Source organism: Lissotriton vulgaris, chromosome 1_1, assembly GCF_964263255.1.
Source record: "Lissotriton vulgaris chromosome 1_1, aLisVul1.2, whole genome shotgun sequence".
Lineage (NCBI taxonomy): Eukaryota > Metazoa > Chordata > Amphibia > Caudata > Salamandridae > Lissotriton > Lissotriton vulgaris.
Window position 1 is genome coordinate 1,488,057,270 of NC_141685.1, and position 16,874 is coordinate 1,488,074,143.

The 16,874-nt window shown below is 57.0% G+C and overlaps 1 protein-coding gene across 1 annotated transcript in view; it reads right to left on the reverse strand.

Annotated features, from left to right (window-relative positions):
* GSAP (gamma-secretase activating protein) overlaps nt 1-16,874 on the reverse strand; it is a 764,805-nt gene that overhangs the window by 422,724 nt on the left and 325,207 nt on the right. The window lies entirely within an intron of this gene.

Genomic DNA, 16,874 nt, shown 5'->3' on the forward strand with positions numbered 1-16,874 from the left:
GGGAGGGGAAAAGCAACACGGGCAAGGGTGGGTGGGAGGGAAAAAGCAACACCGGCAAGGGTGGGTGGGAGGGCAAAAGCAACACCGGCAAGGGTGGGTGGGAGGGCAAAAGCAACACCGGCAAGGGTGGGTGGAGGGGGAAAGCAACACCAGCAGGGGTGGGTGGGAAGGAAAAAGTAACACCTGCAAGGGTGGGTGGGAGGGAAAAAGCAACACCGGCAAGGGCAGGTGGGAGGGAAAAAGCAACACAGGCAAGGGTGGGTGGGAGGGAAAAAGCAACACCGGCAAGGGTGGGTGGGAGGGAAAAAGCAACACCGGCAAGGGTGGGTGGGAGGGAAAAAGCAACAATAGCAAGGGTGGGTGGGAGGGTTAAAAAGCAACAGGGGCGGAGGAGCCAAGATGGCGCTCGGATCGGACGTGTAGTCCCTCGGCTCCGGGGACCGTCTCTGCCCTTGAGTTTATCCTGCCAGAGATCCTGAGTAAATTTGGCTGATTTCGAGACCGGACGCGCTTCGACGACCCGCCACGAAATCCTGGGGCTTTTGCTTTCCCGCAAGCGGGGGAAACGCTCGGGCACAGTTAGCGGCCTGCATCGACACGGAGACCGGGACCTCGTGTGAATGGTGAGACCGGCCATCAAGACTTGGCGACTGTAAAGTGCCGACTGGAAGTTACTGAGGGCAGCGGACCCTGAGGCCCACGTCCCGCTGCACGGCTGCCACAGAGACGATCTACCCTGGCGGCCAATACTGTGTCAGGGGCCATCGTACTGCTGTTAGTGAGACTTTTTGCCTGCACCTTGACCCGCTAATGGTGGTGGGCTCCCGGCCTGGCCAGCTACTCTTAACCGAGCGGGACGCTAAACTGAATGGACTGTGCTCCTGTCTGTACCCGGGCTCGGTCATCTGCTCCTTGCGCCACGATACTCTGCTGCTATGGGGGCGCAACCTGGTTCTTCTCCGGATCCCTTGCCTGACGCTGTGGTGGACATACTGTGATGTTTACCGATAGGTTGGATGTGACTTGTTTTACTGAACACATTCGGAGGGAAGAAGTGCCCGATACAATGTGTGCTACCACTCATGGGTATGGTGCCCTACTGACAGCGGTTCTTTCCCTACACTCGGAGGCTTTACGTTATGGCTGCGCCCTGCTGGACAAGATGGAGGGCATGATCAGTGTTTCGGCCAGTCTCAAGATGGCCGACCCGCAGGGTCTAGGCACCGCTCTTTGTTCTACCTCCGCCCCTGACAACACGGCGACATCTGGCGGACACGGAGCCCTCGTGACTCAAGGCCTGTCGATCGTATCCGCTGCGGGAGACCGGCTCCTGAGCCCGCATGTCCATCCGGAGCTCCTGCTTGACCGTGAGCCTTCCTTCCGTGTCGGGCTTGCGGACCCCCGAGACTCGCCCCGAGAGATACTGGACGCAGAGATCTCCCTCCCTCTCCTGGCTGTACTCGACGAGTTCAATATGGCGAACTTTGCACCTTCCCTGGAACACTTGGATCTGTTTCCTCTGGACACATCGAATTGCTCGCACCGCGGTGACTTCCCTGGACTGTCGATTACACCCGCATCGATTGCACTGGGTTGCGGTGGTAAGGATAAAACGGGACAAGGATAAACACTTCTCCTTTCGAACTGCTGGCTTCCTTGTTATTGATTATGGCGGATGGGGGACGTACTGCTAATACTTATGTCTTGATGGTGTTGACTCTGCTCCCCATTCCGTGATCCGGAACGGTTTTTTTGCCACCATACTGCCGATTCCTGTTTTTTGTACCGCTCATGCGGGTGGGGCAGCCGGGGGGATAGTTTTCTTGTAGTAATCGGGATACGCATGGATGGTGCTAGTGGACTATATCGGGGACATACGCTATTGTTCATGCAGTGGGGTTACTTTGTGGCTGCCCTGGGTGTCTTATTTGGGTGTTGCTGCCTTGCGTTCATTGTGCGCTGCTGTTGTGCTCCCAGCTTTCTCCGTGTACCGGGCGTGCTATTGCTATTGGGTGTCAGGCTTTGTTTTAATATTCTTTGCATGAGACAGCGGAGCCGGGGGACGGATAGTGGGCTCCTCCCCACCTTTCTTTATTTTATGAGAGCTTTAGGATCGTATCCTTTCCTTACTCTCTATATTTCGGGTCTCCTTTTATTGGGCGACAGGCACACTGCTAGGGGGGGATGGGCCGTAGCCAGCTGCAGGGGTGCAGGGTGGGGGGTACACGGGGGGGGTTTCCTTTTCTTTTTTCCTTTTTCTTTTTTGTTCTATGGGCCCTCTATTCTTTTTCCTTTTTCTTCCTTGGGTTTAGACACTTCCCTTCTGGGTGCTGCGCAGCGACTCTGGTGGTTTCCTTCGTTATATGCTTGTCTATCCTGATTGTCCGCCACCAGTATTGCCTTGTTGTGCTATGATATCCTGCTCATGTCTATCCTACAGGAAAAACTTTTAAAATTAGACCTCAGTCCTTCTGCAACATCTCCTCTGAAGCTACAATTATTCTGTAACGTATTGTATGTGTGAGCCCTCGGGCTCTTTGTTGAACTGTACTTGCCTTTTTCTATCAATAAAGGTCTTCCAAAAATTTAAAAAAAAAAAAAAAAAGCAACAGGGGCAAGGGTGGGTGGGAGGGTTAAAAAGCAACAGGGGCAAGGGTGGGTGGGAGGGTTGGGGCAAGGGTGGGTGGGAGGGTTAAAAAGCAACAGGGGCAAGGGTGGGTGGGAGGGTTAAAAAGCAACAGGGGCAAGGGTGGGTGGGAGGGTTAAAAAGCAACAGGGGCACGGGTGGGTGGGAGGGTTAAAAAGAAACAGGGGCAAGGGAGGCAACACGGGCAAGGGTGGGTGGGAGGGCAAAAAGCAACACAGGCAAGGGTGGGTGGGAGGGTAAAAAGCAGGTGGGAGCAAGAAAAGCAACACGAGCAACAGTGAGTGGGAGAGAGGGAAAAAAGCAACACGGGCTATGGTGAGTGGGAGAGAGGGAAAAAAGCAACACAGGCTGTGGTGAGTGGGAAAAAAGCAACACGGGCTATGGTGAGTGGGAAGGGGAAAAAGCAACACGGGCAAGGGTGGGTGGGAAGGGGAAAAAGCAACACGGGCAAGGGTGGGAGGAAGGGGAAAAAGCAACACGGGCAAGGGTGGGAGGGAGGGGGAAAAAGCAACACGGGCAAGGGTGGGAGGGAGGGGGAAAAAGCAACACGGGCAAGGGTGGGAGGGAGGGGAAAAAGCAACACGGGCAAGGGTGGAAGGGAGGGGAAAAAGCAACACGGGCAAGGGTGGGAGAGAGGGAAAAAAGCAACACGGGCTATGGTGAGTGGGAGAGAGGGAAAAAAGCAACACAGGCTGTGGTGAGTGGGAAAAAAGCAACACGGGCTATGGTGAGTGGGAAGGGGAAAAAGCAACACGGGCAAGGGTGGGTGGGAGGGAAAAAGCAACACGGGCAAGGGTGGGTGGGAGGGAAAAAGCAACACGGGCAAGGGTGGGTGGAAGGGGAAAAAGCAACACGGGCAAAGGTGGGTGGGAGGGGAAAAAGCAACACGGGCAAGGGGGGGGTGGGAGGGGAAAAAGCAACACGGGCAAGGGGGGGGTGGGAGGGGAACAAGCAACATGGGCAAGGGTGGGAGGGAGGGGAACAAGCAACACGGGCAAGGGTGGGAGGGAGGGGAAAAAGCAACACGGGCAAGGGTGGGAGGGAGGGGAAAAAGCAACACGGGCAAGGGTGGGAGGGAGGGGAAAAAGCAACACGGGCAAGGGTGGGAGGGAGGGGAAAAAGCAACACGGGCAAGGGTGGGAGGGAGGGGGAAAAAGCAACACGGGCAAGGGTGGGAGGGAGGGGGAAAAGCAACAGGGCAAGGGTGGGTGGGAGGTGAAAAGCAACACGGGCAAGGGTTGGTGAGAGGGGAAAAGCAACACGGGCAAGGGTGGGCGGGAGGGGAAAAGCAACACGGGCAAGGGTGGGCGGGAGGGGAAAAGCAGCACGGGCAAGGGTGGGCGGGAGGGGAAAAGCAACACGGGCAAGGGTGGGCGGGAGGGGAAAAGCAACACGGGCAAGGGTGGGCGGGAGGGGAAAAGCAACACGGGCAAGGGTGGGCGGGAGGGGAAAAGCAACACGGGCAAGGGTGGGCGGGAGGGGAAAAGCAACACGGGCTAGGGTGGGCGGGAGGGGAAAAGCAACACGGGCTAGGGTGGGCGGGAGGGGAAAAGCAACACGGGCAAGGGTGGGCGGAAGGGGAAAAGCAACACGGACAAGGGTGGGCGGGAGGGGAAAAGCAACACGGACAAGGGTGGGCGGGAGGGGAAAAGCAACACGGACAAGGGTGGGCGGGAGGGGAAAAGCAACACGGACAAGGGTGGGCGGGAGGGGAAAAGCAACGCGGACAAGGGTGGGCGGGAGGGGAAAAGCAACGCGGACAAGGGTGGGCGGGAGGGGAAAAGCAACACGGGCAAGGGTGGGCGGGAGGGGAAAAGCAACACGGGCAAGGGTGGGAGGGAGGGGAAAAAGCAACACGGGCAAGGGTGGGAGGGAGGGGAAAAAGCAACACGGGCAAGGGTGGGAGGGAGGGGAAAAAGCAACACGGGCAAGGGTGGGAGGGAGGGGGAAAAAGCAACACGGGCAAGGGTGGGAGGGAGGGGGAAAAGCAACAGGGCAAGGGTGGGTGGGAGGTGAAAAGCAACACGGGCAAGGGTTGGTGAGAGGGGAAAAGCAACACGGGCAAGGGTGGGCGGGAGGGGAAAAGCAACACGGGCAAGGGTGGGCGGGAGGGGAAAAGCAGCACGGGCAAGGGTGGGCGGGAGGGGAAAAGCAACACGGGCAAGGGTGGGCGGGAGGGGAAAAGCAACACGGGCAAGGGTGGGCGGGAGGGGAAAAGCAACACGGGCAAGGGTGGGCGGGAGGGGAAAAGCAACACGGGCAAGGGTGGGCGGGAGGGGAAAAGCAACACGGGCTAGGGTGGGCGGGAGGGGAAAAGCAACACGGGCTAGGGTGGGCGGGAGGGGAAAAGCAACACGGGCAAGGGTGGGCGGAAGGGGAAAAGCAACACGGACAAGGGTGGGCGGGAGGGGAAAAGCAACACGGACAAGGGTGGGCGGGAGGGGAAAAGCAACACGGACAAGGGTGGGCGGGAGGGGAAAAGCAACACGGACAAGGGTGGGCGGGAGGGGAAAAGCAACGCGGACAAGGGTGGGCGGGAGGGGAAAAGCAACGCAGACAAGGGTGGGCGGGAGGGGAAAAGCAACACGGGCAAGGGTGGGCGGGAGGGGAAAAGCAACACGGGCAAGGGTGGGCGGGAGGGGAAAAGCAACACGGGCAAGGGTGGGCGGGAGGGGAAAAGCAACACGGGCAAGGGTGGGCGGGAGGGGAAAAGCAACACGGGCAAGGGTGGGCGGGAGGGGAAAAGCAACACGGGCAAGGGTGGGCGGGAGGGGAAAAGCAACACGGGCAAGGGTGGGCGGGAGGGGAAAAGCAACACGGACAAGGGTGGGCGGAAGGGGAAAAGCAACACGGACAAGGGTGAGAGGGAGGGAAAAAGCAACACGGACAAGGGTGGGTGGGAGGGAAAAAGCAACACGGACAAGGGTGGGTTGAAGGGAAAAAGCAACACGGACAAGGGTGGGTGGGAGGGAAAAAGCAACACGGACAAGGGTGGGTGGGAGGGAAAAAGCAACACGGACAAGGGTGGGTGGGAGGGAAAAAGCAACACGGACAAGGGTGGGTGGGAGGGAAAAAGCAACACGGACAAGGGTGGGTGGGAGGGAAAAAGCAACACGGACAAGGGTGGGTGGGAAGGAAAAAGCAACACGGACAAGGGTGGGTGGGAGGGAAAAAGCAACACGGACAAGGGTGGGTGGGAGGGAAAAAGCAACACGGACAAGGGTGGGTGGGAGGGAAAAAGCAACACGGACAAGGGTGGGTGGGAGGAAAAAAGCAACACGGACAAGGGTGGGTGGGAGGAAAAAAGCAACACGGACAAGGGTGGTGGGAGGGAAAAAGCAACACGGACAAGGGTGGGTGGGAGGGAAAAAGCAACACGGACAAGGGTGGGTGGGAGGGAAAAAGCAACACGGACAAGGGTGGGTGGGAGGGAAAAAGCAACACGGACAAGGGTGGGTGGGAGGTTAAAAAGCAACTCGGACAAGGGTTCGTGGGAGGGGAAAAGTAATAGCAGCATAAAAGCAACACCGGCAAGGGTGGTTGGGAGGGTTAAAAAGCAACACTGGCAAGGGTGGGTGTGCAACAAAAAGCAACCCCGGCAAGGGTGGGTGGGAGGGAAAAAGCAACCCCGGCAATTAAAAAGCAACACCGGCGTGGGTGGGAGGGCAAAAGCAACACCGGCAAGGGTGGGTGGGAGGGCAAAAGCAACACCGGCAAGGGTGGGTGGAGGGGGAAAGCAACACCAGCAGGGGTGGGTGGGAAGGAAAAAGTAACACCTGCAAGGGTGGGTGGGAGGGAAAAAGCAACACCGGCAAGGGCAGGTGGGAGGGAAAAAGCAACACAGGCAAGGGTGGGTGGGAGGGAAAAAGCAACACCGGCAAGGGTGGGTGGGAGGGAAAAAGCAACACCGGCAAGGGTGGGTGGGGCTTTAAAAGCAACACCGTCAAGGGTGGGTGGGAGGTAAAAAGCAACAATAGCAAGGGTGGGTGGGAGGGTTAAAAAGCAACAGGGGCGGAGGAGCCAAGATGGCGCTCGGATCGGACGTGTAGTCCCTCGGCTCCGGGGACCGTCTCTGCCCTTGAGTTTATCCTGCCAGAGATCCTGAGTAAATTTGGCTGATTTCGAGACCGGACGCGCTTCGACGACCCGCCACGAAATCCTGGGGCTTTTGCTTTCCCGCAAGCGGGGGAAACGCTCGGGCACAGTTAGCGGCCTGCATCGACACGGAGACCGGGACCTCGCGTGAATGGTGAGACCGGCCATCAAGACTTGGCGACTGTAAAGTGCCGACTGGAAGTTACTGAGGGCAGCGGACCCTGAGGCCCACGTCCCGCTGCACGGCTGCCACAGAGACGATCTACCCTGGCGGCCAATACTGTGTCAGGGGCCATCGTACTGCTGTTAGTGAGACTTTTTGCCTGCATCTTGACCCGCTAATGGTGGTGGGCTCCCGGCCTGGCCAGCTACTCTTAACCGAGCGGGACGCTAAACTGAATGGACTGTGCTCCTGTCTGTACCCGGGCTCGGTCATCTGCTCCTTGCGCCACGATACTCTGCTGCTATGGGGGCGCAACCTGGTTCTTCTCCGGATCCCTTGCCTGACGCTGTGGTGGACATGCTGTGATGTTTACCGATAGGTTGGATGTGACTTGTTTTACTGAACACATTCGGAGGGAAGAAGTGCCCGATACAATGTGTGCTACCACTCATGGGTATGGTGCCCTACTGACAGCGGTTCTTTCCCTACACTCGGAGGCTTTACGTTATGGCTGCGCCCTGCTGGACAAGATGGAGGGCATGATCAGTGTTTCGGCCAGTCTCAAGATGGCCGACCCGCAGGGTCTAGGCACCGCTCTTTGTTCTACCTCCGCCCCTGACAACACGGCGACATCTGGCGGACACGGAGCCCTCGTGACTCAAGGCCTGTCGATCGTATCCGCTGCGGGAGACCGGCTCCTGAGCCCGCATGTCCATCCGGAGCTCCTGCTTGACCGTGAGCCTTCCTTCCGTGTCGGGCTTGCGGACCCCCGAGACTCGCCCCGAGAGATACTGGACGCAGAGATCTCCCTCCCTCTCCTGGCTGTACTCGACGAGTTCAATATGGCGAACTTTGTACCTTCCCTGGAACACTTGGATCTGTTTCCTCTGGACACATCGAATTGCTCGCACCGCGGTGACTTCCCTGGACTGTCGATTACACCCGCATCGATTGCACTGGGTTGCGGTGGTAAGGATAAAACGGGACAAGGATAAACACTTCTCCTTTCGAACTGCTGGCTTCCTTGTTATTGATTATGGCGGATGGGGGACGTACTGCTAATACTTATGTCTTGATGGTGTTGACTCTGCTCCCCATTCCGTGATCCGGAACTGTTTTTTTGCCACCATACTGCCGATTCCTGTTTTTTGTACCGCTCATGCGGGTGGGGCAGCCGGGGGGATAGTTTTCTTGTAGTAATCGGGATACGCATGGATGGTGCTAGTGGACTATATCGGGGACATACGCTATTGTTCATGCAGTGGGGTTTCTTTGTGGCTGCCCTGGGTGTCTTATTTGGGTGTTGCTGCCTTGCGTTCATTGTGCGCTGCTGTTGTGCTCCCAGCTTTCTCCGTGTACCGGGCGTGCTATTGCTATTGGGTGTCAGGCTTTGTTTTAATATTCTTTGCATGAGACAGCGGAGCCGGGGGACGGATAGTGGGCTCCTCCCCACCTTTCTTTATTTTATGAGAGCTTTAGGATCGTATCCTTTCCTTACTCTCTATATTTCGGGTCTCCTTTTATTGGGCGACAGGCACACTGCTAGGGGGGGATGGGCCGTAGCCAGCTGCAGGGGTGCAGGGTGGGGGGTACACGGGGGGGGGGTTTCCTTTTCTTTTTTCTTTTTTTCTTTTTTGTTCTATGGGCCCTCTATTCTTTTTCCTTTTTCTTCCTTGGGTTTAGACACTTCCCTTCTGGGTGCTGCGCAGCGACTCTGGTGGTTTCCTTCGTTATATGCTTGTCTATCCTGATTGTCCGCCACCAGTATTGCCTTGTTGTGCTATGATATCCTGCTCATGTCTATCCTACAGGAAAAACTTTTAAAATTAGACCTCAGTCCTTCTGCAACATCTCCTCTGAAGCTACTATTATTCTGTAACGTATTGTATGTGTGAGCCCTCGGGCTCTTTGTTGAACTGTACTTGCCTTTTTCTATCAATAAAGGTCTTCCAAAAATTTAAAAAAAAAAAAAAAAAAGCAACAGGGGCAAGGGTGGGTGGGAGGGTTAAAAAGCAACAGGGGCAAGGGTGGGTGGGAGGGTTAAAAAGCAACAGGGGCAAAGGTGGGTGGGAGGGTTAAAAAGCAACAGGGGCAAGGGTGGGTGGAGGGGGAAAGCAACACCAGCAGGGGTGGGTGGGAAGGAAAAAGTAACACCTGCAAGGGTGGGTGGGAGGGAAAAAGCAACACCGGCAAGGGCAGGTGGGAGGGAAAAAGCAACACAGGCAAGGGTGGGTGGGAGGGAAAAAGCAACACCGGCAAGGGTGGGTGGGAGGGAAAAAGCAACACCGGCAAGGGTGGGTGGGGCTTTAAAAGCAACACCGTCAAGGGTGGGTGGGAGGTAAAAAGCAACAATAGCAAGGGTGGGTGGGAGGGTTAAAAAGCAACAGGGGCGGAGGAGCCAAGATGGCGCTCGGATCGGACGTGTAGTCCCTCGGCTCCGGGGACCGTCTCTGCCCTTGAGTTTATCCTGCCAGAGATCCTGAGTAAATTTGGCTGATTTCGAGACCGGACGCGCTTCGACGACCCGCCACGAAATCCTGGGGCTTTTGCTTTCCCGCAAGCGGGGGAAACGCTCGGGCACAGTTAGCGGCCTGCATCGACACGGAGACCGGGACCTCGCGTGAATGGTGAGACCGGCCATCAAGACTTGGCGACTGTAAAGTGCCGACTGGAAGTTACTGAGGGCAGCGGACCCTGAGGCCCACGTCCCGCTGCACGGCTGCCACAGAGACGATCTACCCTGGCGGCCAATACTGTGTCAGGGGCCATCGTACTGCTGTTAGTGAGACTTTTTGCCTGCATCTTGACCCGCTAATGGTGGTGGGCTCCCGGCCTGGCCAGCTACTCTTAACCGAGCGGGACGCTAAACTGAATGGACTGTGCTCCTGTCTGTACCCGGGCTCGGTCATCTGCTCCTTGCGCCACGATACTCTGCTGCTATGGGGGCGCAACCTGGTTCTTCTCCGGATCCCTTGCCTGACGCTGTGGTGGACATGCTGTGATGTTTACCGATAGGTTGGATGTGACTTGTTTTACTGAACACATTCGGAGGGAAGAAGTGCCCGATACAATGTGTGCTACCACTCATGGGTATGGTGCCCTACTGACAGCGGTTCTTTCCCTACACTCGGAGGCTTTACGTTATGGCTGCGCCCTGCTGGACAAGATGGAGGGCATGATCAGTGTTTCGGCCAGTCTCAAGATGGCCGACCCGCAGGGTCTAGGCACCGCTCTTTGTTCTACCTCCGCCCCTGACAACACGGCGACATCTGGCGGACACGGAGCCCTCGTGACTCAAGGCCTGTCGATCGTATCCGCTGCGGGAGACCGGCTCCTGAGCCCGCATGTCCATCCGGAGCTCCTGCTTGACCGTGAGCCTTCCTTCCGTGTCGGGCTTGCGGACCCCCGAGACTCGCCCCGAGAGATACTGGACGCAGAGATCTCCCTCCCTCTCCTGGCTGTACTCGACGAGTTCAATATGGCGAACTTTGTACCTTCCCTGGAACACTTGGATCTGTTTCCTCTGGACACATCGAATTGCTCGCACCGCGGTGACTTCCCTGGACTGTCGATTACACCCGCATCGATTGCACTGGGTTGCGGTGGTAAGGATAAAACGGGACAAGGATAAACACTTCTCCTTTCGAACTGCTGGCTTCCTTGTTATTGATTATGGCGGATGGGGGACGTACTGCTAATACTTATGTCTTGATGGTGTTGACTCTGCTCCCCATTCCGTGATCCGGAACTGTTTTTTTGCCACCATACTGCCGATTCCTGTTTTTTGTACCGCTCATGCGGGTGGGGCAGCCGGGGGGATAGTTTTCTTGTAGTAATCGGGATACGCATGGATGGTGCTAGTGGACTATATCGGGGACATACGCTATTGTTCATGCAGTGGGGTTTCTTTGTGGCTGCCCTGGGTGTCTTATTTGGGTGTTGCTGCCTTGCGTTCATTGTGCGCTGCTGTTGTGCTCCCAGCTTTCTCCGTGTACCGGGCGTGCTATTGCTATTGGGTGTCAGGCTTTGTTTTAATATTCTTTGCATGAGACAGCGGAGCCGGGGGACGGATAGTGGGCTCCTCCCCACCTTTCTTTATTTTATGAGAGCTTTAGGATCGTATCCTTTCCTTACTCTCTATATTTCGGGTCTCCTTTTATTGGGCGACAGGCACACTGCTAGGGGGGGATGGGCCGTAGCCAGCTGCAGGGGTGCAGGGTGGGGGGTACACGGGGGGGGGGTTTCCTTTTCTTTTTTCTTTTTTTCTTTTTTGTTCTATGGGCCCTCTATTCTTTTTCCTTTTTCTTCCTTGGGTTTAGACACTTCCCTTCTGGGTGCTGCGCAGCGACTCTGGTGGTTTCCTTCGTTATATGCTTGTCTATCCTGATTGTCCGCCACCAGTATTGCCTTGTTGTGCTATGATATCCTGCTCATGTCTATCCTACAGGAAAAACTTTTAAAATTAGACCTCAGTCCTTCTGCAACATCTCCTCTGAAGCTACTATTATTCTGTAACGTATTGTATGTGTGAGCCCTCGGGCTCTTTGTTGAACTGTACTTGCCTTTTTCTATCAATAAAGGTCTTCCAAAAATTTAAAAAAAAAAAAAAAAAAGCAACAGGGGCAAGGGTGGGTGGGAGGGTTAAAAAGCAACAGGGGCAAGGGTGGGTGGGAGGGTTAAAAAGCAACAGGGGCAAAGGTGGGTGGGAGGGTTAAAAAGCAACAGGGGCAAGGGTGGGTGGGAGGGTTAAAAAGCAACAGGGGCACGGGTGGGTGGGAGGGTTAAAAAGAAACAGGGGCAAGGGAGGCAACACGGGCAAGGGTGGGTGGGAGGGCAAAAAGCAACACAGGCAAGGGTGGGTGGGAGGGTAAAAAGCAGGTGGGAGCAAGAAAAGCAACACGAGCAACAGTGAGTGGGAGAGAGGGAAAAAAGCAACACGGGCTATGGTGAGTGGGAGAGAGGGAAAAAAGCAACACAGGCTGTGGTGAGTGGGAAAAAAGCAACACGGGCTATGGTGAGTGGGAAGGGGAAAAAGCAACACGGGCAAGGGTGGGTGGGAAGGGGAAAAAGCAACACGGGCAAGGGTGGGAGGAAGGGGAAAAAGCAACACGGGCAAGGGTGGGAGGGAGGGGAAAAAGCAACACGGGCAAGGGTGGGAGGGAGGGGAAAAAGCAACACGGGCAAGGGTGGGAGGGAGGGGAAAAAGCAACACGGGCAAGGGTGGGAGAGAGGGAAAAAAGCAACACGGGCTATGGTGAGTGGGAGAGAGGGAAAAAAGCAACACAGGCTGTGGTGAGTGGGAAAAAAGCAACACGGGCTATGGTGAGTGGGAAGGGGAAAAAGCAACACGGGCAAGGGTGGGTGGGAAGGGGAAAAAGCAACACGGGCAAGGGTGGGAGGAAGGGGAAAAAGCAACACGGGCAAGGGTGGGAGGGAGGGGAAAAAGCAACACGGGCAAGGGTGGGTGGGAGGAGAAAAGCAACACGGGCAAGGGTGGGTGGGAGGGGAAAAGCAACACGGGCAAGGGTGGGTGGGAGGGGAAAAGCAACACGGGCAAGGGTGGGTGGGAGGGGAAAAGCAACACGGGCAAGGGTGAGCGGGAGGGGAAAAGCAACACGGGCAAGGGTGGGCGGGAGGGGAAAAGCAACACGGGCAAGGGTGGGCGGGAGGGGAAAAGCAACACGGGCAAGGGTGGGCGGGAGGGGAAAAGCAACACGGGCAAGGGTGGGAGGGAGAGGAAAAAGCAACACGGGCAAGGGTGGGAGGGAGGGGAAAAAGCAACACGGGCAAGGGTGGGAGGGAGGGGAAAAAGCAACACGGGCAAGGGTGGGAGGGAGGGGAAAAAGCAACACGGGCAAGGGTGGGAGGGAGGGGAAAAAGCAACACGGGCAAGGGTGGGAGGGACTGCAAAAAGCAACACGGGCAAGGGTGGGAGGAAGGGGAAAAAGCAACACGGGCAAGGGTGGGAGGGAGGGGGAAAAGCAACACGGGCAAGGGTGGGTGGGAGGGGAAAAGCAACACGGGCAAGGGTGGGTGGGAGGGGAAAAGCAACACGGGCAAGGGTGGGTGGGAGGGGAAAAGCAACACGGGCAAGTGTGGGCGGGAGGGGAAAAGCAACACGGGCAAGGGTGGGTGGGAGGGGAAAAGCAACACGGGCAAGGGTGGGCGGGAGGGGAAAAGCAACACGGGCAAGGGTGGGCGGGAGGGGAAAAGCAACACGGGCAAGGGTGGGCGGGAGGGGAAAAGCAACACGGGCAAGGGTGGGCGGGAGGGGAAAAGCAACACGGGCAAGGGTGGGCGGGAGGGGAAAAGCAACACGGGCAAGGGTGGGCGGGAGGGGAAAAGCAACACGGGCAAGGGTGGGCGGGAGGGGAAAAGCAACACGGACAAGGGTGGGTAGAAGGGGAAAAGCAACACGGACAAGGGTGAGAGGGAGGGAAAAAGCAACACGGACAAGGGTGGGTGGGAGGGAAAAAGCAACACGGACAAGGGTGGGTGGGAGGGAAAAAGCAACACGGACAAGGGTGGGTTGGAGGGAAAAAGCAACACGGACAAGGGTGGGTGGGAGGGAAAAAGCAACACGGACAAGGGTGGGTGGGAGGGAAAAAGCAACACGGACAAGGGTGGGTGGGAGGGAAAAAGCAACACGGACAAGGGTGGGTGGGAGGGAAAAAGCAACACGGACAAGGGTGGGTGGGAGGGAAAAAGCAACACGGACAAGGGTGGGTGGGAAGGAAAAAGCAACACGGACAAGGGTGGGTGGGAGGGAAAAAGCAACACGGACAAGGGTGGGTGGGAGGGAAAAAGCAACACGGACAAGGGTGGGTGGGAGGGAAAAAGCAACTCGGACAAGGGTGGGTGGGATGGAAAAAGCAACTCGGACAAGGGTGGGAGGGAGGGGAAAAAGCAACTCGGACAAGGGTGGGTGGGAGGGAAAAAGCAACTCGGACAAGGGTGGGTGGGAGGGAAAAAGCAACTCGGACAAGGGTGGGTGGGAGGGAAAAAGCAACTCGGACAAGGGTGGGTGGGAGGGAAAAAGCAACTCGGACAAGGGTGGGTGGGAGGGAAAAAGCAACTCAGACAAGGGTGGGTGGGAGGGAAAAAGCAACTCAGACAAGGGTGGGTGGGAGGGAAAAAGCAACTCGGACAAGGGTGGGTGGGAGGGAAAAAGCAACTCGGACAAGGGTGGGTGGGAGGGGAAAAGCAACTCGGACAAGGGTGGGTGGGAGGGAAAAAGCAACTCGGACAAGGGTGGGTGGGAGGCAAAAAGCAACACGGACCAGGGCGGGTGGGAGGCAAAAAGCAACACGGACAAGGGTGGGTGGGAGGCAAAAAGCAACACGGACAAGGGTGGGTGGGAGGGAAAAAGCAACACGGACAAGGGTGGGTGGGAGGGAAAAAGCAACACGGACAAGGGTGGGTGGGAGGGAAAAAGCAACACGGACAAGGGTGGGTGGGAGGGAAAAAGCAACACGGACAAGGGTGGGTGGGAGGGAAAAAGCAACACGGACAAGGGTGGGAGGGAAAAAGCAACACAGACAAGGGTGGGTGGGAGGTAAAAAGCAACACGGACAAGGGTGGGTGGGAGGGAAAAAGCAACACGGACAAGGGTGGGTGGGAGGGAAAAAGCAACACGGACAAAAGTGGGTGGGAGGGAAAAAGCAACACGGACAAGGGTGGGTGGGAGGGAAAAAGCAACACGGACAAGGGTGGGTGGGAGGGAAAAAGCAACTCGGACAACGGTGGGTGGGAGGGAAAAAGCAAATCGGACAACGGTGGGTGGGAGGCAAAAAGCAACTCAGACAACGGTGAGTGGGAGGTTAAAAAACAACTCTGACATAAAAGCAATAGCAGCATAAAAGCAACACCGGCAAGGGTGGTTGGGAGGGTTAAAAAGCAGCACTGGCAAGGGTGGGTGTGCAACAAAAAGCAACCCCGGCAAGGGTGGGTGGTAGGGCAAAAGCAACACCGGCAAGGGTGGGTGGGAGGGCAAAAGCAACACCGGCAAGGGTGGGTGGGAGGGCAAAAGCAACACCGGCAAGGGTGGGTGGAGGGGCAAAGCAACACCAGCAGGGGTGGGTGGGAAGGAAAAAGCAATACCTGCAAGGGTGGGTGGGAGGGAAAAAGCAATACCTGCAAGGGTGGGTGGGAGGGAAAAAGCAACACCGGCAAGGGCGGGTGGGAGGGAAAAAGCAACACCGGCAAGGGCGGGTGGGAGGGAAAAAGCAACACCGGCAAGGGCGGCTGGGAGGGAAAAAGCAACACCGGCAAGGGTGGGTGGGAGGGACAAAGCAACACCGGCAAGGGTGGGTGGGCTTTAAAAGCAACACCATCAAGGGTGGGTGGGAGGCAAAAAGTAACACTGGCAAGGGTAGGTAGGAGGGAAAAAGCAACAATAGCAAGGGTGGGTGGGAGGGAAAAAGCAACAAGTGCATAGAAGCCACACAGGGATCAGGGAAGAAACAACACGGGCATTAAGAAACACAGGCATTAAGAAGCATGACAGGCATGGGCGGGTGGGAAGAAGCATCACAAGCAATTAAGAAGCATCACAGGCATTTAGAAGTATCACAGGCATTTAGAAGCATCACAGGCATGGGCGGGTGGGTGGGGTAGAAGCATCACAGGCAGTGTAGAAGCATCACAGGCATGGGTGGGCATGGGTGGGTGGGTGCGAAGAAGCATAACAGGCATGGGTGGGAGGGTGGGAAGAAGCATCACAGGCAAAGAAGCATCACGGGCAACAAGCATCACAGGGTAACAAGCATCACAGGCATGTGCAGGTGAGTGGGAACAAGCATCACGGGCATGGGCGGGTGGGTGGGAACAAGCATCACGGGCATGGGCGGGTGGGTGGGAACAAGCATCACGGGCATGGGCGGGTGGATGGGAACAAGCATCACGGGCATGGGTGGGTGGGAACAAGCCTCACGGGCATGGGCGGGTGGATGGGAACAAGCAACACAGACATTGGGAACAAGCAACAGGGCATTGGGAAGAAGGAACAGGGGCATGGGTGGGTAGGAAGAAGCAAAAGGGGAATGTGGAAAGAAGCAAAAGGGGCATTTGGGAAGAAGCAACAGGGGCGTGGGTTTGGAGAAGCAACAGGGACATTGGGAAGAAGCAACAGGAGCATGGGTGGGTCGGTGGGTAGCTGGGTGGGTGGGAGAAGCAACAGGGACATTGGGAAGAAGCAACAGGGTCATGGGTGGGTTGGTGGGTCATTAGAAGCAACAGGGGCAACTAAGAAGCAACAGGGGCATGAAGAAGCAACAGGGGCGTGGGTGGGTGTGTGGGAAGAAGCAACAGGGGCGTGGGTTGGTGGGAAGAAGCAACAGGGGCGTGGGTGGGAAGAAGCAACAGTGGTGTGGGTGGGTGGGAAGAAGCAAGAGGGGCATTAAGAAGCAAGAGGGGCATTAAAGCAACAGGGGCATGGGTGGGTGGGTGGGAAGAAGCAACAGGGGTATGGGTGGGTAGAAGCAACAGGGGCATGAGTGGGAAGAAGCAGCATGGGAAGAAGCAACATGGGAATAGGTGGGTGGATGGGAAGAAGCAACAGGGGCATGGGTGGGCGGGTGGGAAGAAGCAACAGGGGCATGGGTGGGCGGGTGGGAAGAAGCAACAGGGGCATTAAGAAGCAACAGGGGCATTGGTGGGTGGGTGGGAAGAAGCAACAGGGGCATGGGTGGGCGGGTGGGAAGAAGCAACAGGGGCATGGGTGGGCGGGTGTCGAGAAGCAACAGGGGCATGGGTGGGCGGGTGGGAAGAAGCAACAGGGGCATGGGTGGGCGGGTGGGAAGAAGCAACAGGGGCATGGGTGGGCGGGTGGGAAGAAGCAACAGGGGCATGGGTGGGAAGAAGCAACACAGGCATGGGTGGGCGGGTAGGAAGATGTAACACGGGCATATGAAGCAACATGGGCAAATAAGCAACACAGGCATGGGTGTGTGGGCAGAAGCAACACTGGCA